Genomic DNA, 27,488 nt, shown 5'->3' with positions numbered 1-27,488 from the left:
ACGACCCGTTTTTCCCCATTCATTTATATGGGCTTCTTTGGATATACGTGAGATCTCGCCCGCAGATGGCGCCAAAACACAAGCAATAACACTGTGTCTCTCAACTTCAGTTCGACAGGGAATATTGGTGTGATTTTCGAGGGTCTCTTCACAGGGCCTGGCTAAGCGCGCTGCATCACTCGTGCGATTTCCCACAGGGGAATTGTCTAGTCATTCTTATTCTTATTATTGTTTTTTTTTTTAAATCCATTAAATATGGATACCCTGAGCCCCACGCATCCTTTTTTGTACCCATACAACTTTCAGCCTGCAAAAGGGCTCGCTCTGAAGTGAAGGAGTTAGGGATAGTGGGTTAGGGAAATAGAGTTCATTTCCAGAATTAGGCCTAGTGACAGGATCCTATAAACGTAACGAGGCCTAACCTTTCAAAAACATTTTTTTAAAAATCCTGTCTCCAAAATAGGTCGACTCCAAATGGGCTGATACATGCTCCTAACACCTTCCCCCGGGAAGTTTTTTGGCAAGTGGGACTTGGGCAAATTTTCACTACCGGCCTTCCATTGAAATGAATGGGTTAGGGTTTGTTTTTGAATAACTCTGAAACTAAAGGACCTACGGCTTTGCGGATGCTTCGGCCACGATCGGGGACCAGGAGTTAGGGTGTCCGACGATTTTGAAGCCGCGGGGACATTCGGGTAATTTTTCACGAATATTTTTACACTTTTTTTCTGACCTTTCCCCTTCGAGCGTATCTCGGGACAGGAAGGTGCTAGAGACTCGGTTCCGAGTCAGGCGCGCTCAGCGCCCTCGATTTAGGGGGGGTAGACTCGATTGCGGGTCAATACCACCTTTTCCTGATTTTTTTGTGAATATTTCCAACTATTTTTATGGGCCTTTGGCCTAGTACGTGTCAGGCCGCCGTTCCGGACAGGAAGGTCGTACGGAGGTCAGACGAGTATCCCCCGTTTCGTCTCGCTTAGGGCTATCTACCGATACCGCATTTGTTATGATTCGACCCCGTTTTAGGGGCGAGACGGTCGGACTTGATTTTTGGAACTCGGACTAGTTTTTTGGAACTCGTTCCCGGTTTCCCAAAAAAACACTTTGGGGGAGTTGCCTGGGGTCCGGGGGCACGTCCCGGCATATCGGAATTAAGTTTCGAGCGATTTCCAAAAAAGTAGTCTCGAATCCGGAAATCGGGTCTGGGGGGGCGTGGCCTAGGGTCGGGGGGCGTGTCCCAGCCAATCAGAATCGAGTTTGGGGCAAGTTCCAAAAAACTAGTCCCAATTCCAAAAATCGAGTCTGGGGGGCGTGGCCTAGGGTCGGGGGGCGTGTCCCAGCCAATCAGAATCGAGTTTGGGGCAAGTTCCAAAAAACTAGTCCCAATTCCAAAAATCGAGTCTGGGGGGCGTGGCCTAGGGTCGGGGGGCGTGTCCCAGCCAATCAGAATCGAGTTTGGGGCAAGTTCCAAAAAACTAGTCCCAATTCCAAAAATCGAGTCCGGGGGGCGTGGCCTAGGGTCGGGGGGCGTGTCCCAGCCAATCAGAATCCAGTTTGGGGCAAGTTCCAAAAAACTAGTCCCAATTCCAAAAATCGAGTCCGGGGGGCGTGGCCTAGGGTCGGGGGGCGTGTCCCAGCCAATCAGAATCAGGTTTGGGGCAAGTTCCAAAAAACTAGTCCCAATTCCAAAAATCAAGTCTGGGGGGCGTGGCCTAGGGTCCCGGGGGGGTCCGCAGCCAATCAGAATCGAGTTTGGGGCAAGTTCCAAAAAACTAGTCTGGAGTCCAGAAAACAAGTCTCTAGTGTTAGAGCGCCACCTAGAGTCCAATATGCCCTCGGCCTAGCCGACTAAGCTAAGCTATCCCAATTCCACAAACTGTGTTCTTGGATTCCAACTTGCCATTACCGATGAATGGTCGCAGTCTGTCGTGACCGGTCGCGACGAAAAAATTCCAACTCCACAGTCCCCGCAATGGGGCCGGTTCCACAAATCAAGTCTATTTGCCTAACCCTAACCCTAACCCTAACCCTAACCCTAACCCTAACCCTAACCCTAACCCTAACCCTAACCCTAACCCTAACCCTAACCCTAACCCTAACCCTAACCCTAACCCTAACCCTAATTAGGAAAATGAAGGAGAATAGACTCTTAAGGCGGAATTCGATTCCACAAATCAAGTCCGAAATTTCAGAAAGCTATTAAATGATAATCCTGCGGCATAGGTCGCTTTTTGGGATTGTGTAGAAGGTTATTACAGATTTTTTGACACCTTTGAAATAAATTTTCGATCTTCTTACGATTTTATACCGCAATAAAACCCCTTAAGCCTAATTACCACTAATTATTGTTGCAATATACTACCCTGTCACAGGGTGGCCGTTGTAAAAACTAGGTTTATGGATTCCGGACTACTTTTTTGGAACTTGCTCCAATAGGCTGGGACACCCCCCTGGACGCTAGGCCACGCCCCCCCAGACTTGATTTTTGGAATTGGGACTAGTTTTTTGGAACTTGCCCCAAACTTAATTCTGATAGGCTGGGACACACCCCTAGACCCTAGGCCACGCCCCCCAGACTCGATTTTTGGAATTGGGACTAGTTTTTTGGAACTTGCCCCAAACTTGATTCTGATAGGCTGGGACACACCCCTGGAACATGGGCCACGCCCCCCAGACTCGATTTTTGGAATTGGGACTAGTTTTTGGGAACTTGCCCCAAACTTAATTCTGATAGGCTGGGACACACCCCTGGACCCTAGGCCACGCCCCCCAGACTCGATTTATGGATCCGAGCCTACTTTTCTGGAAATCGCTCGAAACTTAATTCCGATATGCCGGCACGTGCCCCCGGACCCCAGGCCACTCCCCCAAAGTGTTTTTTGGGAAACCGGGACCGAGTTCCAAAAAACTAGTCCGAGTTCCAAAAATCAAGTCCGACCGTCTCGCACCTAAAACGGGGTCGAATTGTAACAAATGCTGTATCGGTAGATAGCCCTAAGCGAGACGAAAAGGGGGATACTTGTCTGACGTCCGTACGACTTTCCTGTCCCGAACGGCGGCCCGAAACGCACTCGGAAAAAGGCCTCATAAAAATTGTTGGAAATATTCACAAAAAATCAGGAAAAGGTGCTATTGACTCGCAATTGAGGCTACCCCCCCTAAATCGCGGGCGTTGAGCGCGCCTGACTTGGAACCGAGTCCCTAGCACCTTCCTGTCCCGAGATACACCCGAAGGTGAAAGGTCAGAAAAAAAGTGTAAAAATATTCGTGAAAAATTACCCGAATGTCCGTGCGGCTTCAAAATCGTCACACGCCCTAACTCTGGGTCCGCGATCGTGGCCGAGGCGTCCGCTGAACCTAGGCCCAAAAAAATTGACCGTTTTTGGAGGGAAAATGAAATTCCAACCGGCAAGTCTAAGCAATGGCGTCGGGTTTGGACTCGTTCAGGAAATCGAGTCCAAAGTCCTAACCGAGTGATTTCCAGAGCCATTTCACCCACTTGAAAGTCAGAAAAGTAATTTCTGATGGGCTATTGTGTTTCAGCATCCCATATAAGCCCTGGGAGTGGGGGAAAAAAAATAAAAATTTTTGGAAGATTTTAGGCCCACGGTGTCGAGTAAGGGTATTAGGCCTTTGACATAGGGGCTGGCCACGAGGCCTATTTTTTTTTTTTTTCAAAAATCCATTAAATATGGTTACCCTGAGCCTCACACATCCTTTTTTTGTACACATACAACTTTCAGCCTGCAAAAGGGCTCGCTCTGAAGTGAAGGAGTTACAATTACGGCTTTAGGCAAATAGACTTGATTTCCGGAACGAGTCCTAACCTAACTCATTGCTTAGACATTGCCGGTTGGAATTTCATTTTCCCTCCAAAAACGGTCAATTTTTTTGGGCCTAGGTTTCGCGGACGCCTCGGCCACGATCGGGGACCCCGAGTTAGGGCTTGCTAAGGTTTTGAAGCCGCGGGGAGATTCGGGTAATTTTTCACGAATATTTTTACACTTTTTTTCTGACCTTTCACCTTTGGGCGTATCTCGGGACAGGAAGGTGCTAGAGACTCGGTTCTGAGTCAGGCGCGCTCAGCGCCCTCGATTTAGGGGGGGTAGACTCGATTCCGGGTCAATAGCACCTTTTCCTGATTTTTTTGTGAATATTTCCAACTATTTTTACGAGGCCTTTGGCCGAGTGCGTTTTGGGCCGCCGTTCCGGACAGGAAGGTCGTACGGACGTCAGACGAGTACCCGCAGTTACGTCTCGCTTCGGGCTATCGCCCGAAAGGGGCGCGAGACCCTAGCCCGAAAAGGCAGGCCGTGATTGGACAAAATCTAAATTCCAACAGGTAATGTCTAAGCAATGGAGGCCACAACTCAAGTCCAATCTCCTAACCTAAGTGTGTGGGGGATGGGCAGTAGCAGCTGAGAGCTTCTTCTAAGAGCTTTTCTTTGACTGTGACAAGGCCCCGAACTGGATTTTTGGAATTCAGGCTCGATTTTTGGAATTGAGGCTTGATTTTTGGAATTGAGACTCGATTTTTGGAATTGAGGCTTGATTTTTGATATTTTTTATCTCTGGGGCAAGTTCGGGTTGTGACTTGATGTCTGGAACTTGATATCTGGAATTCAGACTTAATACCTTGAACCCATTATGTTTCACACTTGATATCTGGAATTCAGACTTGATATCTGGAACAAATTAGGGTTGGGACTTGATATCTGGAACTGGACACCAAAAAAGCATTTAATTGCAATTCAATAACTTTAATGCACTTCCATATCTTTGATAAAGCCACAATTTAATGCACTTCCATATCTTTAATAAAGCCACACCCCCCAGACTCGATTTTTGGAATTGGGACTAGTTTTTTGGAACTTGCTCCAAACTCAACTCTGATAGGCTGGGGCACCAACCCTGGCCCTAAGGCACACCCCACCCGACTCGGTTTCTGGGTTCCAGACTACTTTTTTGGGACTTGCTCCAAACTCAATTCTGATGTGCGGGCATGTGCCACCAGACCATAAGACACTTCACCACACTCTTTTCTTTGGAAAACAGACAACTTCATCAGGAAAAACCCTTATATCTCACTCCCTGAAAGACATTGGAGGAAACTTACACCACAGGGTCGTACAGACTGGGCTCCTCTATCAAATTCCAGTGCTATTACACTAGGATTAGGGTTAATTCCAAAAATCGAGTCTCAATTCCAAAAATCGAGTCTCAATTCCAAAAATCAAGTCTCAATTCCAAAAATCAAGTCTCAAACTCCTAACCGAGACTTGATATTTGGAATTGAGACTTGATTTTTGGAATTGAGACTCGATTTTTGGAATTGAGACTCGATTTTTGGAATTGAGGCTTGATTTTTGTTATTTTTGATCTCTGGGGCAAAGTAGGGTTGTGACTTGTTGTCTGGAACTTGATATCTGGAATTCAGACTTACTACCTTGAACCCATTAGGTTTCACACTTGATATCTGGAATTCAGACTTGATATGTGGAACAAATTAGGGTTGGGACTTGATATCTGGAACTGGACACCAAGAAAGCATTTTATTGCAATTCAATAACTTTAATGCACTTCCATGTCTTTAATAAAGCCACAATTTAATGCACTTCCATATCTTTAATGAAGCCACACCCTCCAGACTGGATTTTTGGACTTCAGACTACTTTTTTGGAACTTGCTCAAAACTCAATTCTGATAGGCTGGGTAACCAACCCTGGCCCTAAGCCACAGCCCACCCGACTCGGTTTCTGGGTTCCAGACTACTTTTTTGGGACTTGCTCCAAACTCAATTCTGATGTGCTGACATGTGCCACCAGACCATAAGACACTTCACCACAATCTTTTCTTTGGAAAACAGACAACTTCATCAGGAAAAACCGTTATATCTCGCTCCCTGAAAGACATTGGAGGAAACTTTCACCACAGGGTCGTACAGACTGGGCTCCTCTATCAAATTCCAGTGCTATTACACTAGGATTAGGGGTAATTCCAAAAATCGAGTCTCAATTCCAAAAATCGAGTCTCAATTCCAAAAATCAAGTCTCAATTCCAAAAATCAAGTCTCAAACTCCTAACCGAGACTTGATATTTGGAATTGAGACTTGATTTTTGGAATTGAGACTCGATTTTTGGAATTGAGACTCGATTTTTGGAATTGAGGCTTGATTTTTGTTATTTTTGATCTCTGGGGCAAAGTAGGGTTGTGACTTGATGTCTGGAACTTGATATCTGGAATTCAGACTTAATACCTTGAACCCATTAGGTTTCACACTTGATATCTGGAATTCAGACTTGATATCTGGAACAAATTAGGGTTGGGACTTGATATCTGGAACTGGACACCAAAAAAGCATTTTATTGCAATTCAATAACTTTAATGCACTTCCATGTCTTTAATAAAGCCACAATTTAATGCACTTCCATATCTTTAATGAAGCCACACCCTCCAGACTGGATTTTTGGACTTCAGACTACTTTTTTGGAACTTGCTCAAAACTCAATTCTGATAGGCTGGGTAACCAACCCTGGCCCTAAGCCACAGCCCACCCGACTCGGTTTCTGGTTTCCAGACTACTTTTTTGGGACTTGCTCCAAACTCAATTCTGATGTGCTGACATGTGCCACCAGACCATAAGACACTTCACCACACTCTTTTCTTTGGAAAACAGACAACTTCATCAGGAAAAACCCTTATATCTCGCTCCCTGAAAGACATTGGAGGAAACTTTCACCACAGGGTCGTACAGACTGGGCTCCTCTATCAAATTCCAGTGCTATTACACTAGGATTAGGGTTAATTCCAAAAATCGAGTCTCAATTCCAAAAATCGAGTCTCAATTCCAAAAATCAAGTCTCAATTCCAAAAATCAAGTCTCAAACTCCTAACCGAGACTTGATATTTGGAATTGAGACTTGATTTTTGGAATTGAGACTCGATTTTTGGAATTGAGACTTGATTTTTGGAATTGAGACTCGATTTTTGGAATTGAGACTTGATTTTTGGAATTGAGGCTTGATTTTTGTTATTTTTGATCTCTGGGGCAAAGTAGGGTTGTGACTTGATGTCTGGAACTTGATATCTGGAATTCAGACTTAATACCTTGAACCCATTAGGTTTCACACTTGATATCTGGAATTCAGACTTGATATCTGGAACAAATTAGGGTTGGGACTTGATATCTGGAACTGGACACCAAAAAAGCATTTTATTGCAATTCAATAACTTTAATGCACTTCCATGTCTTTAATAAAGCCACAATTTAATGCACTTCCATATCTTTAATGAAGCCACACCCTCCAGACTGGATTTTTGGACTTCAGACTACTTTTTTGGAACTTGCTCAAAACTCAATTCTGATAGGCTGGGGCACCAACCCTGGCCCTAAGCCACAGCCCACCCGACTCGGTTTCTGGGTTCCAGACTACTTTTTTGGGACTTGCTCCAAACTCAATTCTGATGTGCTGACATGTGCCACCAGACCATAAGACACTTCACCACACTCTTTTCTTTGGAAAACAGACAACTTCATCAGGAAAAACCCTTATATCTCGCTCCCTGAAAGACATTGGAGGAAACTTTCACCACAGGGTCGTACAGACTGGGCTCCTCTATCAAATTCCAGTGCTATTACACTAGGATTAGGGTTAATTCCAAAAATCGAGTCTCAATTCCAAAAATCGAGTCTCAATTCCAAAAATCAAGTCTCAATTCCAAAAATCAAGTCTCAAACTCCTAACCGAGACTTGATATTTGGAATTGAGACTTGATTTTTGGAATTGAGACTCGATTTTTGGAATTGAGACCTGATTTTTGGAATTGAGACTCGATTTTTGGAATTGAGACTTGATTTTTGGAATTGAGGCTTGATTTTTGTTATTTTTGATCTCTGGGGCAAAGTAGGGTTGTGACTTGATGTCTGGAACTTGATATTGAATTCAGACTTAATACCTTGAACCCATTAGGTTTCACACTTGATATCTGGAATTCAGACTTGATATCTGGAACAAATTAGGGTTGGGACTTGATATCTGGAACTGGACACCAAAAAAGCATTTTATTGCAATTCAATAACTTTAATGCACTTCCATGTCTTTAATAAAGCCACAATTTAATGCACTTCCATATCTTTAATGAAGCCACACCCTCCTGACTGGATTTTTGGACTTCAGACTACTTTTTTGGAACTTGCTCAAAACTCAATTCTGATAGGCTGGGGCACCAACCCTGGCCCTAAGCCACAGCCCACCCAACTCGGTTTCTGGGTTCCAGACTACTTTTTTGGAACTTGCTCCAACCTCAATTCTGATGTGCTGACATGTGCCACCAGACCATAAGACACTTCACCACACGCTTTTCTTTGGAAAACAGACATCTTCATCAGGAAAAACCCTTATATCTCGCTCCCTGAAAGACATTGGAGGAAACTTTCACCACAGGGTCGTGCAGACTGGGCTCCTCTATCAAATTCCAGTGCTATTACACTAGGATTAGGGTTAATTCCAAAAATCAAGTCTCAATTCCAAAAATCGAGTCTCAATTCCAAAAATCAAGTCTCAATTCCAAATATCAAGTCTCAATTCCAAAAATCGAGTCTCAATTCCAAAAATCAAGTCTCAAACTCCTAACCCTAATCCTAACCGAGACTTGATTTTTGGAATTGAGACTCGATTTTTGGAATTGAGACTTGATTTTTGGAATTGAGACTTGATTTTTGGAATTGAGACTTGATTTTTGGAATTGAGACTTGATTTTTGGAATTGAGGCTTGATTTTTGTTATTTTTGATCTCTGGGGCAAATTAGGGTTGGGACTTGATGTCTGGAACTTGATATCTGGAATTCAGACTTAATACCTTGAACCCATTAGGTTTCACACTTGATATCTGGAATTCAGACTTGATGTCTGGAACAAATTAGGGTTGGGACTTGATATCTGGAACTGGACACCAAAAAAGCATTTTATTGCAATTCAATAACTTTAATGCACTTCCATATCTTTAAAAAAGCCACAGTTTAATGCACTTCCATATCTTTAATGAAGCCACACCCTCCAGACTGGATTTTTGGACTTCAGACTACTTTTTTGGAACTTGCTCCAAACTCAACTCTGATAGGCTGGGGCACCAACCCTGGCCCTAAGGCACACCCCACCCGACTCGGTTTCTGGGTTCCAGACTACTTTTTTGGGACTTGCTCCAAACTCAATTCTGATGTGCTGACATGTGCCACCAGACCATAAGACACTTCACCACACTCTTTTCTTTGGAAAACAGACAACTTCATCAGGAAAAACCCTTATATCTCGCTCCCTGAAAGACATTGGAGGAAACTTTCACCACAGGGTCGTACAGACTGGGCTCCTCTATCAAATTCCAGTGCTATTACACTAGGATTAGGGTTAATTCCAAAAATCGAGTCTCAATTCCAAAAATCGAGTCTCAATTCCAAAAATCGAGTCTCAATTCCAAAAGTCAAGTCTCAAACTCCTAACCGAGACTTGATTTTTGGAATTGAGACTTGATTTTTGGAATTGAGACTCGATTTTTGGAATTGAGACTTGATTTTTGGAATTGAGGCTTGATTTTTGATATTTTTGATCTCTGGGGCAAATTAGGGTTCTCACTTGATGTCTGGAACTTGATATCTGGAATTCAGACTTAATATCTTGAACCCACTAGGGTTCACACTTGATATCTGGAATTCAGACTTGATATCTGGAGCAAAGTAGGGTTGTGACATGATGTCTGGACCCTGGACACCAAGAAAACATTTTATTGCAATTCAATAACTTTAATGCACTTCCATATCTTTAGTAAGCCAAAAAACCTTTAAAGAAATACAATAACATCAAACATTTCAAAACACACTTTTAATAGAACAGCATGGAACAGAAGGTCATGGGGACACTTTGGGCTTGTTCTCCCACAGCCCTAAATCCTCCTGGGGAAAGTTGTTAGGAGCATGTTTCAGGCCATTTGGAGTGTATCGGTGCCTGTTTTGGAGACATTTAAATTTGATATTGAACTCTTTTAGTTTGAGCCTAGGCTCGTAAGCCCCAACACCACGTCAAGGTAGAGTTCACGTTGGGGTTGTTAACACAATGTGGTTTTGTCTAAGCAATGGGTCGGGTTAGGACTCGTTCCGGAAATCGAGTCCAAAGTCCTAACCGAGTGATTTCCAGAGCCATTTCACCCACTTGAAAGCCAGAAAAGTCATTTCTGATGGGCTATTGTGTTTCAGCATCCCATATAAGCCCTGGGAGTGGGGGGAAAAAAAAAAATTTTTTTGGATGAGTTTAGGCCCACGGTGTCGAGTAAAGGTATTAGGCCTTTGACCCATCTGTAGGGTCTGGCAACGAGGCCAATTTTTTTTTTTCAAAAATACGTTAAATATGGTTACCCTGAGCACCATGCATCCTTTTTTGTACACATACAACTTTCAGCCTGCAATAGGGCTCGCTCTTAAGTGAAGGAGTTAGGGTTAGCGGGTTAGGGAAATAGACTTCATTTCCGGAATTAGGCCTATTGACAGTATCCTATACCTGGAACGAGGCCTAACCTTTCAAAAACATTTAACACTACAAGTCCCAGCATTTTTCTGTCTACCTAGAAGACCCACATAGGGGCCGTTTTGGCCCGACCGCTTTTCCCTTATGCACTCCTTTTGTTATGGTAATGAGGCTGTTAGTGGCAGTGTGTGGGGGGAGGGGGTCACCCTTCACACACTTCACACTTCAGTGGTGAATTCATGTTGGCTGCTTCTGTGAGAATGAGGAATAAAAACACATTCTATTCTAAAATGTGAACATGTGAATGTCCCATGTGACCATAACATTTATCCCCATGGCAATTAATCAATTGAACAAGATATGGGAGATACATACTACACTCATACTTGTGTTAATGTACAAATGATTCCTTTTAACATTTCTAGCATTGATTGATGCCTCTGACCAGTGGTCTGTATTTATTTACACGTTTTGCTATTTATTGTGTTGTGATGGGTTTTTTTATTGTATGTGTTTTTTGTCACTCTGCTGTGCTGTAAGACAAATTGCCTTTTTTAAGGACATTAAAGCTTTCAACTCAAGTCAAGACGAGTCATAACGACTCATGTGACTGCAACCAGACAATTGTTTGATGGATAAATACCTCAGTGCACATGGACTATCGCTTCAGTTCCCTCAAGAATTTTGTGGTGAAAGAAGCTCCTCTCCAAGGAACGAAGATGCAGAGATTCAACAGGCATTGGAAATGATCCTGGATGGAGCAAACCCTTGCGACAAGTTCAAGTGGCTCCAGCCGTGTGCCACTATCAGCCACATTTCCATAACAAAATGAGTGTCCAGAGGGGGGACTTGAGGCCAATTGGCCCTCTTGTGGGTTTTCTAGGTAAAAAGGCCAAATGGCCCCTCTCTGGGAAAAAAATCATGTCTCCAAAATAGGTACGGTTAGCGGGTTAGGGAAATAGACTTGATTTCCGGAATTAGGCCTATTGACAGTATCCTATACCCGGAACGAGGCCTAACCTTTCACAAAAACATTTTTTTAAAAATCATGTCTCCAAAATAGGTAGACTCCAAATGGGCTGAAACCTGCTCCTAACACCTTCCCCTGGGAAGTTTTTTGGCAAGTGGGACTTGGGCAAATTTTCACTACCGGCCTTCCATTGAAATGAATGGGTTAGGGTTTGTTTTTGAATAACTCTGAAACTAAAGGTCCTACGGCTTCGCGGATGCGTCGGCCACGATCGGGGACCGCGACTTAGTGTGTGCGACGATTTTGAAGCCGCGGGGACATTCGGGTAATTTTTCACGAATATTTTTACACTTTTTTTCTGACCTGTGACCTTTGGGTGTATCTCAGGACAGGAAGGTGCTAGAGACTCGGTTCCGAGTCAGGCGCGCTCGGCGCCCTCGATTTAGGGGGGGTAGACTTGATTCTGGGTCAATAGCACCTTTTCCTGATTTTTTTGTGAATATTTCCAACAATTTTTACGAGGCCTTTTGCCGAGTGCGTTTCGGGCCGCCGTTCCGGACAGGAAGGTCGTACGGACGTCAGACGAGTATCCCCCGTTTCGTCTCGCTTAGGGCTATCTACCGATAGGGGCGCGAGGCCCTAGCCCGAAAAGGCGGGCCGTGATTGGACGAAATCAAAATTCCAACCGGCAAGTCTAAGCAATGGGGTCGGGTTAGGACTCGTTCCGGAAATCAAGTCCAAAGTCCTAACCGAGTGATTTCCAGAGTCATTTCCCCCACTTGAAAGTCAGAAAAGTCATTTCTGATGGGCTATTGTGTTTCACCATCCCATATAAGCCCTGGGAGTGGGGAAAAAATAAAAATTGGATGATTTTAGGCCCACGGTGTCGAGTAAGGGTATTAGGCCTTGGACGTAGGGTCTGGCGACGAGGCCGATTTTTTTTTTTCAAAAATCCATTAAATATGGTTACCCTGAGCCCCACGCATCCTCTTTGTACACATACACCTTTCAGCCTGCAAAAGGGCTGGCTCTGAAGTGAAGGAGTCAGGGTTAGCGGGTTAGGGAAATAGACTTCATTTCCGGAATTAGGCCTATTGACAGTATCCTATACCCGGAACGAGGCCTAACCTTTCAAAAACATTTTTTAAAAAATCATGTTGCAGTTGCAAAGAGAATTTGCTACTAACGCAAACTTTACAGCACATCAGGGAAAAAAGGACAAAAAAGGCTACCGGTAAACCCACTGAACTTTTTTATATGCAAACGCTGCGCTCGCGGTAATCCGTGGGCATGACAAATGTTTGTTCCTTACCTGTGATTGGTTTAAACTTTCTTTCTCAGTGGTGTGTAGTAAAATATCTTCAGTTAAAGTGAACAAACTGCCTGTGAAAGGGCTAATGGTTAAAATGGTTCTTACTTTACAACTGGTTTTCTGTTCAGTTATATTTGTTCAGCAACATATTACCTGAATGATTACAAATTGTTAAAATATACTTAATTTACCTTATACATAAATATTTATATATTGTTGCCTAATTAACTTGGGTTTTGTTATAGAAAAACAAGCATTTATTCATACATGCTTTGTTGTAGAAAAACAGGCATTTATTCATACATTTATTTTATGTTTGTATGTTTAAAGGTTTTTAACCTTCTAGCTTCTACTTCTGATTCTGGTTCTATGTTTTGTTCTGGGAAAACCCACTACTACCACAATTATACTATAACGTCAGTTCCACTGAAAACCAATAAAATACAAGACGAGTGGAATGCTGTGTCCGAGTCCTTCCCTTTCAAGTGTGGGAAACCCTGATGCTCACATACACTTGACAGACCCTGTGTTTGACTTACATCTCTGTTGTTGTTGTGAAAAGTAGTGTGGGGGAAGGGCATCAGCAGCAGAGAGCTTCTGTGTGGGTGGGGAGGGGCAATAGCAGCAGAGAGCTTCTTCTAAGAGCATTTCTTTGACAAGACCCAGACTGGATTTTCCAAAAAAACACCTTGGCGGCGTGGCTTAGGGTCCTAAGGCGTGTCCCAGCATGTCAAAATTGAGTTTGGACCAGGATAGGACATTGGACTTCAATACCAGAATTAGGCCTATTGACAGTATCCTATACCCGGAACGAGGCCTAACCGTTCAAAAACATTTTAAAAAAAAATCATGTATCCAAAATAGGTAGACTCCAAATGGGCTGAAACGTGCTCCTAACGTCTTCCCCCGGGAAGTTCTTTGGCAAGTGGGACTTGGGAAGTTTTCACGACTGGCCTTCCATTGAAATGAATGGGTTAGTGTTTGTTTTTGAATAACTCTGAAACTAAAGGACCTACGGCTTCGCGGACACCTCAGCCACGATCGGGGACCCCGAGTTAGGGTGTGTGACGATTTTGAAGCAGCGGGGACATTCGGGTTATTTTTCACGAATATTTTTACACTTTTTTTCTGACCTGTGACCTTTGGGTGTATCTCAGGACAGGAAGGTGCTAGAGACTCGGTTCAAAGTCAGGCGCGCTCAGTGCCCTCGATTTGGGGGGGGTAGACTCGATTCCGGGTCAATACCACCTTTTCCTGATTTTTTTGTGAATATTTCCAACTATTTTTACGAGGCCTTCGGCCGAGTGCGTTTCGGGCCGCCGTTCCGGACAGGAAGGTCGTACGGACGTCAGACGAGTATCCCCCGTATCGTCTCGCTTAGGGCTATCTACCGATAGGGGCGCGAGGCCCTAGCCCGAAAAGGCGGGCCGTGATCGGACGAAATCAAAATTCCAACCGGCAAGTCTAAGCGATGGGGTCGGGTTAGGACTCGTTCCGGAAATCAAGTCCAAAGTCCTAACCGAGTGATTTCCAGAGTCATTTCACCCACTTGAAAGTCAGAAAAGTCATTTCTGATGGGCTATTGTGTTTCACCATCCCATATAAGCCCTGGGAGTGGGGGGAAAAAAAATAAAAAATTTTGGATGATTTTAGGCCCACGGTGTCGAGTAAGGGTATTAGGCCTTGGACGTAGGGTCTGGCGACGAGGCCGATTTTTTTTTTTTTCAAAAATCCGTTAAATATGGTTACCCTGAGCCCCACGCATCCTCTTTGTACACATACAACTTTCAGCCTGCAAAAGGGCTTGCTCTGAAGTGAAGGAGTCAGGGTTAGCGGGTTAGGGAAATAGACTTCATTTCCGGAATTAGGCCTATTGACAGTATCCTATTCCCGGAACGAGGCCTAACCTTTCAAATACATTTTTTAAAAATCATGTATCCAAAATAGGTAGACTCCAAATGGGCTGAAACATGCTCCTAACACCTTCCCCTGGGAAGTTCTTTGGCAAGTGGGACTTGGGAGGTTTTCACTACCGGCCTTCCATTGAAATGAACGGGTTAGTGTTTGTTTTTGAATAACTCTGAAACTAAAGGTCCTACGGCTTCGCGGACACCTCGGCCACGATCGGGGACCCCGAGTTAGGGGGTGGGACGAATCTGAAACCGCGGGGACATTCGGGTAATTTTTCACGAATATTTTTACACTTTTTTTCTGACCTGTGAGCTTTGGGCGTATCTCGGGACAGGAAGGTGCTAGACACTCGGTTCCGAGTCAGGCGCGCTCGGCGCCCTCGATTTAGGGTGGGTAGACCAGATTCCAGGTCGATGGCACGTCTTCCTGATTTTTTTGTGAATATTTCTGACTATTTTTACGAGGCCTTCGGCCTAGTGCGTTTCGGGCTGCCGTTCCGGACGGGAAGGTCGTACGGACGTCGGACGAGTATCCCCCGTTCCGTCTCGCTCGGGGCTATCTACCGATGGGGGCGCGAGGCCCTAGCCCGAAAAGGCGGTCCGTGATCGGACGAAATCAAAATTCCAACCGGCAAGTCTAAGCGATGGGGTCGGGTTAGGACTCGTTCCGGAAATCGAGTCCAAAGTCCTAACCGAGTGATTTCCAGAGCCATTTCACCCACTTGAAAGTCAGAAAAGTCATTTCTGATGGGCTATTGTGTTTCAGCATCCCATATAAGCCCTGGGAGTGGGGGGAAAAAAAATAAAAAATTTTGGATGATTTTAGGCCCACGGTGTCGAGTAAGGGTATTAGGCCTTGGACGTAGGGTCTGGCGACGAGGCCGATTTTTTTTTTCAAAAATCCGTTAAATACGGTTACCCTGAGCCCCACGCATCCTCTTTGTACACATACAACTGTCAGCCTGCAAAAGGGCTCACTCTGAAGTGAAGGAATCAGTGTTAGCGGGTTAGGGAAATAGACTTCATTTCCGGAACGAATCCTAACCTAACTCATTGCTTAGACATTGCCGGTTGGAATTTCATTTTCCCTCCAAAAACGGTTGATTTTTTTGGGCCTGGGTTTTGCGCCTTTGGGTATCGGTAGAGAGCCGGGTCTGTGCGGCCCTACGGTAAAAGTTTTCTCGGGTGTCTTTCGTGGACCGAGTTATGGGCCTTTTTTGGAATGATTTTGAATTGAATTTTGAAACGAATGGGTTAGGGTTTGTTTTCGAATAACTCTGAAACTAAAGGTCCTACGGCTTCGCGGACGTGTCGGCCACGATCGGGGACCCCGATTTAGGGCGCGCGACGATTTTGAAGCCGCCGGGACGTTCGGGTAATTTTTCACGAATATTTTTACACTTTTTTTCCGACCTTTCACCTTCGGGCGTATCTCGGGACGGGAAGGCGCTAGAGACTCGGTTCCGAGTCAGGCGCGCTCGGCGCCCTCGATTTAGGGGGGGTAGACTCGATTCCGGGTCGACGGCACCTCTTCCTGATTTTTTTGTGAATATTTCCGACTATTTTTACGAGGCCTTCGGCCTAGTGCGTTTCGGGCCGCCGTTCCGGACGGGAAGGTCGTACGGACGTCGGACGAGCATCCCCCGTTTCGTCTCGCTCGGGGCTATCTACCGACGGGGGCGCGAGGCCCTAGGCCGAAAAGGCGGGCCGCGATCGGACGAAATCGAAATTCCAACCTGCAAGTCTAAGCGATGGGGTCGGGTTAGGACTCGTTCCGGAAATCGAGTCCAAAGTCCTAACCGAGTGATTTCCAGAGCCGTTTCCCCCACTTGAAAAATAATTTCTGACATCGACCCGTGCGGCTCGATCGGACTCGGTGCGCTATTACGTTGCACGACCCCTTTTTCCCCATTCATTTATATGGGCTTCTTTGGAGATACGTGAGATCTCGCCAGCAGATGGAGGCAAAACACAAGCGATAATACTCTGCCTCTCGACTTCAGTTCCACAGGGAATCTTGGTGTGATTTTCTGGGGTCTCCTCACAGGGCCTGGCTAAGCGCGCTGCATCACTCTCGCGATTTCCCACAGGGGAATTGTCTAGTTATTATTATTCTTATTCTTCTTATTATTTTTTTTTCAAAAATCCATTAAATACGGTTGCCCTGAGCCCCACGCATCCTTTTTTGTAGACATACAACTTTCAGCCTGCAAAAGGGCTCGCTCTGAAGTGAAGGAGTGAGGGTTAGCGGGTTAGGGAAATAGACTTCGTTTCCTTGAATTAGGCCTATTTACTGTATCCTATACCCGGAACGAGGCCTAACCTTTCACAAAAACATTTTTAAAAAAATCATGTCTCCAAAATATGTGCCAAACGCCTCCAAATGGGCTGAAACGTGCTCCTAACACCTTCCCCTGGGAAGTTTTTTGGCAAGTGGGACTTGGCCGTTTCACCCACTTGAAAGTCAGAAAAGTCATTTCTGATGGGATATTGTGTTTCAGCATCCCATATAAGCCCTGGGAGTGGGGGAAAAAAAAAATAAAAGGGTTTCATTTCATCCAAAATCATTTTGGATGATTTTAGGCCCACGGTGTCGAGTAAGGGTATTAGGCCTTGGACGTAGGGTCTGGCGACGAGGCCGATTTTTTTTTTTCAAAAATCCGTTAAATACGGTTACCCTGAGCCCCCACGCATCCTCTTTTCCAACTGTTTTTACGGGCCTTCGGCCTAGGACGTTTCGGGCCGCCGTTCCGGACAGGAAGGTCGTACGGAGGTAGGACGAGTATCCCCCGATTCGTCTCGCTCGGGGCTATCTACCGATACCGCGTTTGTTACGGTTCGACCCCGTTTTAGGGGCGAGACGGTCGGACTTGATTTTTGGAACTCGGACTAGTTTTTTGGAACTCGTTCCCGGTTTCCCAAAAAAACGCTTCGGGGGAGTCGCCCGTGGTCCGGGGGCACGTCCCGTCGTATCGGAATCGAGTTTCGAGCGATATTTCAAAAAAGCGGTCTCGGATCCGGATGTCGGGTCGGGGGGGCGTGGCCTAGGGTCCGGGGGCGTGTCCCAGCCTATCAGAATCGAGTTTGGGGCGAGTTCCAAAAAACCAGTCCCAATTCCAAAAATCGAGTCCGGGGGGCGTGGCCTAGGGTCGGGGGGCGTGTCCCAGCCAATCAGAATCGAGTTTGGGGCAAGTTCCAAAAATCTAGTCCCAATTCCAAAAATCGAGTCCGGGGGGCGTGGCCTAGGGTCGGGGGGCGTGTCCCAGCCAATCAGAATTGAGTTTGGGGCAAGTTCCAAAAAACCAGTCCCAATTCCAAAAATCGAGTCCGGGGGGCGTGGCCTAGGGTCGGGGGGCGTGTCCCAGCCAATCAGAATCCAGTTTGGGGCAAGTTCCAAAAAACTAGTCCCAATTCCAAAAATCGAGTCCGGGGGGCGTGGCCTAGGGTCGGGGGGCGTGTCCCAGCCAATCAGAATCAGGTTTGGGGCAAGTTCCAAAAAACTAGTCCCAATTCCAAAAATCAAGTCTGGGGGGCGTGGCCTAGGGTCCCGGGGGGGTCCGCAGCCAATCAGAATCGAGTTTGGGGCAAGTTCCAAAAAACTAGTCTGGAGTCCAGAAAACAAGTCTCTAGTGTTAGAGCGCCACCTAGAGTCCAATATGCCCTCGGCCTAGCCGACTAAGCTAAGCTATCCCAATTCCACAAACTGTGTTTTTGGATTCCAACTTGCCATTACCGATGAATGGTCGCAGTCTGTCGTGACCGGTCGCGACGAAAAAATTCCAACTCCACAGTCCCCGCAATGGGGCCGGTTCCACAAATCAAGTCTATTTGCCTAACCCTAACCCTAACCCTAACCCTAACCCTAACCCTAACCCTAACCCTAACCCTAACCCTAACCCTAACCCTAACCCTAACCCTAACCCTAACCCTAACCCTAACCCTAACCCTAACCCTAACCCTAATTAGGAAAATGAAGGAGAATAGACTCTTAAGGCGGAATTCGATTCCACAAATCAAGTCCGAAATTTCAGAAAGCTATTAAATGATAATCCTGCGGCATAGGTCGCTTTTTGGGATTGTGTAGAAGGTTATTACAGATTTTTTGACACCTTTGAAATAAATTTTCGATCTTCTTATGATTTTATACCGCAATAAAACCCCTTAAGCCTAATTACCACTAATTATTGTTGCAATATACTACCCTGTCACAGGGTGGCCGTTGTAAAAACTAGGTTTATGGATTCCGGACTACTTTTTTGGAACTTGCTCCAATAGGCTGGGACACCCCCCTGTACGCTAGGCCACGCCCCCCCAGACTTGATTTTTGGAATTGGGACTAGTTTTTTGGAACTTGCCCCAAACTTAATTCTGATAGGCTGGGACACAACCCTAGACCCTAGGCCACGCCCCCCAGACTCGATTTTTGGAATTGGGACTAGTTTTTTGGAACTTGCCCCAAACTTGATTCTGATAGGCTGGGACACACCCCTGGGACATGGGCCACGCCCCCCAGACTCGATTTTTGGAATTGGGACTAGTTTTTGGGAACTTGCCCCAAACTTAATTCTGATAGGCTGGGACACACCCCTGGACCCTAGGCCACGCCCCCCAGACTCGATTTATGGATCCGAGCCTACTTTTCTGGAAATCGCTCGAAACTTAATTCCGATATGCCGGCACGTGCCCCCGGACCCCAGGCCACTCCCCCAAAGTGTTTTTTGGGAAACCGGGACCGAGTTCCAAAAAACTAGTCCGAGTTCCAAAAATCAAGTCCGACCGTCTCGCACCTAAAACGGGGTCGAATTGTAACAAATGCTGTATCGGTAGATAGCCCTAAGCGAGACGAAAAGGGGGATACTTGTCTGACGTCCGTACGACTTTCCTGTCCCGAACGGCGGCCCGAAACTCACTCGGAAAAAGGCCTCATAAAAATTGTTGGAAATATTCACAAAAAATCAGGAAAAGGTGCTATTGACTCGCAATTGAGGCTACCCCCCCTAAATCGTGGGCGTTGAGCGCGCCTGACTTGGAACCGAGTCCCTAGCACCTTCCTGTCCCGAGATACACCCGAAGGTGAAAGGTCAGAAAAAAAGTGTAAAAATATTCGTGAAAAATTACCCGAATGTCCGTGCGGCTTCAAAATCGTCACACGCCCTAACTCTGGGTCCGCGATCGTGGCCGATGCGTCCGCTGAACCTAGGCCCAAAAAAATCGACCGTTTTTGGAGGGAAAATGAAATTCCAACCGGCAAGTCTAAGCAATGGCGTCGGGTTTGGACTCGTTCAGGAAATCGAGTCCAAAGTCCTAACCGAGTGATTTCCAGAGCCATTTCACCCACTTGAAAGTCAGAAAAGTAATTTCTGATGGGCTATTGTGTTTCAGCATCCCATATAAGCCCTGGGAGTGGGGGAAAAAAAATAAAAATTTTTGGAAGATTTTAGGCCCACGGTGTCGAGTAAGGGTATTAGGCCTTTGACATAGGGGCTGGCCACGAGGCCTATTTTTTTTTTTTTTCAAAAATCCATTAAATATGGTTAACCTGAGCCTCACACATCCTTTTTTTGTACACATACAACTTTCAGCCTGCAAAAGGGCTCGCTCTGAAGTGAAGGAGTTACAATTACGGCTTTAGGCAAATAGACTTGATTTCCGGAACGAGTCCTAACCTAACTCATTGCTTAGACATTGCCGGTTGGAATTTCATTTTCCCTCCAAAAACGGTCAATTTTTTTGGGCCTAGGTTTCGCGGACGCCTCGGCCACGATCGGGGACCCCGAGTTAGGGCTTGCTAAGGTTTTGAAGCCGCGGGGAGATTCGGGTAATTTTTCACGAATATTTTTACACTTTTTTTCTGACCTTTCACCTTTGGGCGTATCTCGGGACAGGAAGGTGCTAGAGACTCGGTTCTGAGTCAGGCGCGCTCAGCGCCCTCGATTTAGGGGGGGTAGACTCGATTCCGGGTCAATAGCACCTTTTCCTGATTTTTTTGTGAATATTTCCAACTATTTTTACGAGGCCTTTGGCCGAGTGCGTTTTGGGCCGCCGTTCCGGACAGGAAGGTCGTACGGACGTCAGACGAGTACCCGCAGTTACGTCTCGCTTCGGGCTATCGCCCGAAAGGGGCGCGAGACCCTAGCCCGAAAAGGCTTGCCGTGATTGGACAAAATCTAAATTCCAACAGGTAATGTCTAAGCAATGGAGGCCACAACTCAAGTCCAATCTCCTAACCTAAGTGTGTGGGGGATGGGCAGTAGCAGCTGAGAGCTTCTTCTAAGAGCTTTTCTTTGACTGTGACAAGGCCCCGAACTGGATTTTTGGAATTCAGGCTCGATTTTTGGAATTGAGGCTTGATTTTTGGAATTGAGACTCGATTTTTGGAATTGAGGCTTGATTTTTGATATTTTTTATCTCTGGGGCAAGTTCGGGTTGTGACTTGATGTCTGGAACTTGATATCTGGAATTCAGACTTAATACCTTGAACCCATTATGTTTCACACTTGATATCTGGAATTCAGACTTGATATCTGGAACAAATTAGGGTTGGGACTTGATATCTGGAACTGGACACCAAAAAAGCATTTAATTGCAATTCAATAACTTTAATGCACTTCCATATCTTTGATAAAGCCACAATTTAATGCACTTCCATATCTTTAATAAAGCCACACCCCCCAGACTCGATTTTTGGAATTGGGACTAGTTTTTTGGAACTTGCTCCAAACTCAACTCTGATAGGCTGGGGCACCAACCCTGGCCCTAAGGCACACCCCACCCGACTCGGTTTCTGGGTTCCAGACTACTTTTTTGGGACTTGCTCCAAACTCAATTCTGATGTGCGGGCATGTGCCACCAGACCATAAGACACTTCACCACACTCTTTTCTTTGGAAAACAGACAACTTCATCAGGAAAAACCCTTATATCTCACTCCCTGAAAGACATTGGAGGAAACTTACACCACAGGGTCGTACAGACTGGGCTCCTCTATCAAATTCCAGTGCTATTACACTAGGATTAGGGTTAATTCCAAAAATCGAGTCTCAATTCCAAAAATCGAGTCTCAATTCCAAAAATCAAGTCTCAATTCCAAAAATCAAGTCTCAAACTCCTAACCGAGACTTGATATTTGGAATTGAGACTTGATTTTTGGAATTGAGACTCGATTTTTGGAATTGAGACTCGATTTTTGGAATTGAGGCTTGATTTTTGTTATTTTTGATCTCTGGGGCAAAGTAGGGTTGTGACTTGTTGTCTGGAACTTGATATCTGGAATTCAGACTTACTACCTTGAACCCATTAGGTTTCACACTTGATATCTGGAATTCAGACTTGATATGTGGAACAAATTAGGGTTGGGACTTGATATCTGGAACTGGACACCAAGAAAGCATTTTATTGCAATTCAATAACTTTAATGCACTTCCATGTCTTTAATAAAGCCACAATTTAATGCACTTCCATATCTTTAATGAAGCCACACCCTCCAGACTGGATTTTTGGACTTCAGACTACTTTTTTGGAACTTGCTCAAAACTCAATTCTGACAGGCTGGGGCACCAACCCTGGCCCTAAGCCACAGCCCACCCGACTCGGTTTCTGGGTTCCAGACTACTTTTTTGGGACTTGCTCCAAACTCAATTCTGATGTGCTGACATGTGCCACCAGACCATAAGACACTTCACCACAATCTTTTCTTTGGAAAACAGACAACTTCATCAGGAAAAACCGTTATATCTCGCTCCCTGAAAGACATTGGAGGAAACTTTCACCACAGGGTCGTACAGACTGGGCTCCTCTATCAAATTCCAGTGCTATTACACTAGGATTAGGGTTAATTCCAAAAATCAAGTCTCAATTCCAAAAATCGAGTCTCAATTCCAAAAATCAAGTCTCAATTCCAAAAATCAAGTCTCAAACTCCTAACCGAGACTTGATATTTGGAATTGAGACTTGATTTTTGGAATTGAGACTCGATTTTTGGAATTGAGACTCGATTTTTGGAATTGAGGCTTGATTTTTGTTATTTTTGATCTCTGGGGCAAAGTAGGGTTGTGACTTGATGTCTGGAACTTGATATCTGGAATTCAGACTTAATACCTTGAACCCATTAGGTTTCACACTTGATATCTGGAATTCAGACTTGATATCTGGAACAAATTAGGGTTGGGACTTGATATCTGGAACTGGACACCAAAAAAGCATTTTATTGCAATTCAATAACTTTAATGCACTTCCATGTCTTTAATAAAGCCACAATTTAATGCACTTCCATATCTTTAATGAAGCCACACCCTCCAGACTGGATTTTTGGACTTCAGACTACTTTTTTGGAACTTGCTCAAAACTCAATTCTGATAGGCTGGGTAACCAACCCTGGCCCTAAGCCACAGCCCACCCGACTCGGTTTCTGGTTTCCAGACTACTTTTTTGGGACTTGCTCCAAACTCAATTCTGATGTGCTGACATGTGCCACCAGACCATAAGACACTTCACCACACTCTTTTCTTTGGAAAACAGACAACTTCATCAGGAAAAACCCTTATATCTCGCTCCCTGAAAGACATTGGAGGAAACTTTCACCACAGGGTCGTACAGACTGGGCTCCTCTATCAAATTCCAGTGCTACTACACTAGGATTAGGGTTAATTCCAAAAATCGAGTCTCAATTCCAAAAATCGAGTCTCAATTCCAAAAATCAAGTCTCAATTCCAAAAATCAAGTCTCAAACTCCTAACCGAGACTTGATATTTGGAATTGAGACTTGATTTTTGGAATTGAGACTCGATTTTTGGAATTGAGACTTGATTTTTGGAATTGAGACTCGATTTTTGGAATTGAGACTTGATTTTTGGAATTGAGGCTTGATTTTTGTTATTTTTGATCTCTGGGGCAAAGTAGGGTTGTGACTTGATGTCTGGAACTTGATATCTGGAATTCAGACTTAATACCTTCAACCCATTAGGTTTCACACTTGATATCTGGAATTCAGACTTGATATCTGGAACAAATTAGGGTTGGGACTTGATATCTGGAACTGGACACCAAAAAAGCATTTTATTGCAATTCAATAACTTTAATGCACTTCCATGTCTTTAATAAAGCCACAATTTAATGCACTTCAATATCTTTAATGAAGCCACACCATCCTGACTGGATTTTTGGACTTCAGACTACTTTTTTGGAACTTGCTCAAAACTCAATTCTGATAGGCTGGGGCACCAACCCTGGCCCTAAGCCACAGCCCACCCAACTCGGTTTCTGGGTTCCAGACTACTTTTTTGGAACTTGCTCCAACCTCAATTCTGATGTGCTGACATGTGCCACCAGACCATAAGACACTTCACCACACTCTTTTCTTTGGAAAACAGACAACTTCATCAGGAAAAACCCTTATATCTCGCTCCCTGAAAGACATTGGAGGAAACTTTCACCACAGGGTCGTACAGACTGGGCTCCTCTATCAAATTCCAGTACTATTACACTAGGATTAGGGTTAATTCCAAAAATCGAGTCTCAATTCCAAAAATCGAGTCTCAATTCCAAAAATCAAGTCTCAATTCCAAAAATCAAGTCTCAAACTCCTAACCGAGACTTGATATTTGGAATTGAGACTTGATTTTTGGAATTGAGACTCGATTTTTGGAATTGAGACTCGATTTTTGGAATTGAGGCTTGATTTTTGTTATTTTTGATCTCTGGGGCAAAGTAGGGTTGTGACTTGATGTCTGGAACTTGATATCTGGAATTCAGACTTAATACCTTGAACCCATTAGGTTTCACACTTGATATCTGGAATTCAGACTTGATATCTGGAACAAATTAGGGTTGGGACTTGATATCTGGAACTGGACACCAAAAAAGCATTTAATTGCAATTCAATAACTTTAATGCACTTCCATGTCTTTAATAAAGCCACAATTTAATGCACTTCCATATCTTTAATGAAGCCACACCCTCCAGACTGGATTTTTGGACTTCAGACTACTTTTTTGGAACTTGCTCAAAACTCAATTCTGATAGGCTGGGGCACCAACCCTGGCCCTAAGCCACAGCCCACCCGACTCGGTTTCTGGGTTCCAGACTACTTTTTTGGGACTTGCTCCAAACTCAATTCTGATGTGCTGACATGTGCCACCAGACCATAAGACACTTCACCACACTCTTTTCTTTGGAAAACAGACAACTTCATCAGGAAAAACCCTTATATCTCGCTCCCTGAAAGACATTGGAGGAAACTTTCACCACAGGGTCGTACAGACTGGGCTCCTCTATCAAATTCCAGTGCTATTACACTAGGATTAGGGTTAATTCCAAAAATCGAGTCTCAATTCCAAAAATCGAGTCTCAATTCCAAAAATCAAGTCTCAATTCCAAAAATCAAGTCTCAAACTCCTAACCGAGACTTGATATTTGGAATTGAGACTTGATTTTTGGAATTGAGACTCGATTTTTGGAATTGAGACTTGATTTTTGGAATTGAGGCTTGATTTTTGTTATTTTTGATCTCTGGGGCAAAGTAGGGTTGTGACTTGATGTCTGGAACTTGATATCTGGAATTCAGACTTAATACCTTGAACCCATTAGGTTTCACACATGATATCTGGAATTCAGACTTGATATCTGGAACAAATTAGGGTTGGGACTTGATATCTGGAACTGGACACCAAAAAAGCATTTTATTGCAATTCAATAACTTTAATGCACTTCCATGTCTTTAATAAAGCCACAATTTAATGCACTTCCATATCTTTAATGAAGCCACACCCTCCTGACTGGATTTTTGGACTTCAGACTACTTTTTTGGAACTTGCTCAAAACTCAATTCTGATAGGCTGGGGCACCAACCCTGGCCCTAAGCCACAGCCCACCCAACTCGGTTTCTGGGTTCCAGACTACTTTTTTGGAACTTGCTCCAACCTCAATTCTGATGTGCTGACATGTGCCACCAGACCATAAGACACTTCACCACACTCTTTTCTTTGGAAAACAGACAACTTCATCAGGAAAAACCCTTATATCTCGCTCCCTGAAAGACATTGGAGGAAACTTTCACCACAGGGTCGTGCAGACTGGGCTCCTCTATCAAATTCCAGTGCTATTACACTAGGATTAGGGTTAATTCCAAAAATCAAGTCTCAATTCCAAAAATCGAGTCTCAATTCCAAAAATCAAGTCTCAATTCCAAATATCAAGTCTCAATTCCAAAAATCGAGTCTCAATTCCAAAAATCAAGTCTCAAACTCCTAACCCTAATCCTAACCGAGACTTGATTTTTGGAATTGAGACTCGATTTTTGGAATTGAGACTTGATTTTTGGAATTGAGACTTGATTTTTGGAATTGAGACTTGATTTTTGGAATTGAGACTTGATTTTTGGAATTGAGGCTTGATTTTTGTTATTTTTGATCTCTGGGGCAAATTAGGGTTGGGACTTGATGTCTGGAACTTGATATCTGGAATTCAGACTTAATACCTTGAACCCATTAGGTTTCACACTTGATATCTGGAATTCAGACTTGATGTCTGGAACAAATTAGGGTTGGGACTTGATATCTGGAACTGGACACCAAAAAAGCATTTTATTGCAATTCAATAACTTTAATGCACTTCCATATCTTTAAAAAAGCCACAGTTTAATGCACTTCCATATCTTTAATAAAGCCACACCCTCCAGACTGGATTTTTGGAATTGTGACTAGTTTTTTGGAACTTGCTCCAAACTCAACTCTGATAGGCTGGGGCACCAACCCTGGCCCTAAGGCACACCCCACCCGACTCGGTTTCTGGGTTCCAGACTACTTTTTTGGGACTTGCTCCAAACTCAATTCTGATGTGCTGACATGTGCCACCAGACCATAAGACACTTCACCACACTCTTTTCTTTGGAAAACAGACAACTTCATCAGGAAAAACCCTTATATCTCGCTCCCTGAAAGACATTGGAGGAAACTTTCACCACAGGGTCGTACAGACTGGGCTCCTCTATCAAATTCCAGTGCTATTACACTAGGATTAGGGTTAATTCCAAAAATCGAGTCTCAATTCCAAAAATCGAGTCTCAATTCCAAAAATCGAGTCTCAATTCCAAAAGTCAAGTCTCAAACTCCTAACCGAGACTTGATTTTTGGAATTGAGACTTGATTTTTGGAATTGAGACTCGATTTTTGGAATTGAGACTTGATTTTTGGAATTGAGGCTTGATTTTTGATATTTTTGATCTCTGGGGCAAATTAGGGTTGTCACTTGATGTCTGGAACTTGATATCTGGAATTCAGACTTAATATCTTGAACCCACTAGGGTTCACACTTGATATCTGGAATTCAGACTTGATATCTGGAGCAAAGTAGGGTTGTGACATGATGTCTGGACCCTGGACACCAAGAAAACATTTTATTGCAATTCAATAACTTTAATGCACTTCCATATCTTTAGTAAGCCAAAAAACCTTTAAAGAAATACAATAACATCAAACATTTCAAAACACACTTTTAATAGAACAGCATGGAACAGAAGGTCATGGGGACACTTTGGGCTTGTTCTCCCACAGCCCTAAATCCTCCTGGGGAAAGTTGTTAGGAGCATGTTTCAGGCCATTTGGAGTGTATCGGTGCCTGTTTTGGAGACATTTAAATTTGATATTGAACTCTTTTAGTTTGAGCCTAGGCTCGTAAGCCCCAACACCACGTCAAGGTAGAGTTCACGTTGGGGTTGTTAACACAATGTGGTTTTGTCTAAGCAATGGGTCGGGTTAGGACTCGTTCCGGAAATCGAGTCCAAAGTC

This window comes from Neoarius graeffei, chromosome 12 (genome assembly GCF_027579695.1).
Source record: "Neoarius graeffei isolate fNeoGra1 chromosome 12, fNeoGra1.pri, whole genome shotgun sequence".
Classification (NCBI taxonomy): Eukaryota; Metazoa; Chordata; class Actinopteri; order Siluriformes; family Ariidae; genus Neoarius; species Neoarius graeffei.
The sequence above is the reverse complement of the archived record's forward strand: the minus strand, read 5'-3'. Positions refer to the sequence as shown.